We start from the raw sequence: 1,281 nt of genomic DNA, 5'->3' as shown, positions 1-1,281 counted from the left end.
AGCTAGTTATGCCCACAGATGTTCTTTGTGACTAGCCAGTGAGCTCTGGCAGCCTTGCTTCCGGAAATCCTTGGCGACTTCTGCTGCTCTCTCGCACTGCGCAGTCCTGACAGGCTTCTTGGGGTTGCTTGAAATTTTACTTTGGTTTGTCTCGGGGTAATTGTTTTCTTAGTCCTACTATGTGCCACAGGACAGTTAAGCATCAGGCGGTTAACTGAAAAGGTGGGCAGTTCAACCCCATCAGCCAGACACTCTGCTAGGAGGACGATGAAGCAGTCCGTCTGTTTCTGGAAGGACTTACAGACACGGAAACCCTATTGGGCAGTTTAGAGTGGACTACTCTGAAGGTAGTGGACTACTGTGAAATCCATATTTTGTCAGCCCCAGGGACCACTACTCCCGTGAGGAGCTGGAGACTCCACCATTGAGACAATCTTCTGAGAGTAACGTTGCCTGCTGGCCAGGCCAGGCTCCCGGAGGCAGGCAGGGCAGGGGAGGGCTGCAGCTGCCGGGTGTGGAATACAGAACTCCAGTCTGAGGAAAACCGGGGAGAGTCCATCATGGGGAGGTCAGGAAAGGGCAGCATGGTGGACACTGCATGCTAATGCCCCTGGTCCTGTTTATCAAGTTTATTATCAGCCCGCTTGATACCAGGAAGAAGCCTTGCCCCTGAGAGGTGAAGTAACTTACCCCACAATCGCACAGCTAACAAGTGGCCACGACAGATACTGTAGATGATGCAAGAGTCTAACGGTTAGGCAGGATGCAAATCCAGGCCACCTGCGCTCAGGCCACTCGCTACTTGGTTTCATTTCTCAAGAGAAGGTGAGACTCACTGCCGTGCGTCAAAAGAGATGCTTTGAGCCAAAAGTACATTAGCTTTTTTATGAAATTATGTAGAAAAGTTATGGTGATTTTGACACAGGGATCTCATGTAACAGAGAAGGACTGCTCCATTGACTTTTCTGGGCTGTCATCTTGCCAGGAGTACATGGCCAGACTGTCTTAGATGTTAGTGCTTCTGTAAGAGAAATAACACAAGGACATGGATTTTGCCAACAAAAATTTATTCTGTCACAGCTTAAGAAGCTAGAAGCTCAAATAAAGAGTGCTAGCTCCCCAATCCCAACTATGTGGACAGCTGCCCCTTCCTGCCCAGAAGGATTTATTTCAGAGGACAGCACTGAAGCTGCAACTCCGGGAGAGGGACATGACTGATCAGAGCACACAGGAGCAAATGAAGGGGGAGGAAGAGAGAGTGGAGCACATCCTGGCCCACCA

Source organism: Echinops telfairi, unplaced genomic scaffold (genome assembly GCF_000313985.2).
Source record: "Echinops telfairi isolate 266 unplaced genomic scaffold, ASM31398v2 ScPeMD7_29;HRSCAF=101, whole genome shotgun sequence".
NCBI lineage: Eukaryota > Metazoa > Chordata > Mammalia > Afrosoricida > Tenrecidae > Echinops > Echinops telfairi.
The sequence above is the reverse complement of the archived record's forward strand: the minus strand, read 5'-3'. Positions refer to the sequence as shown.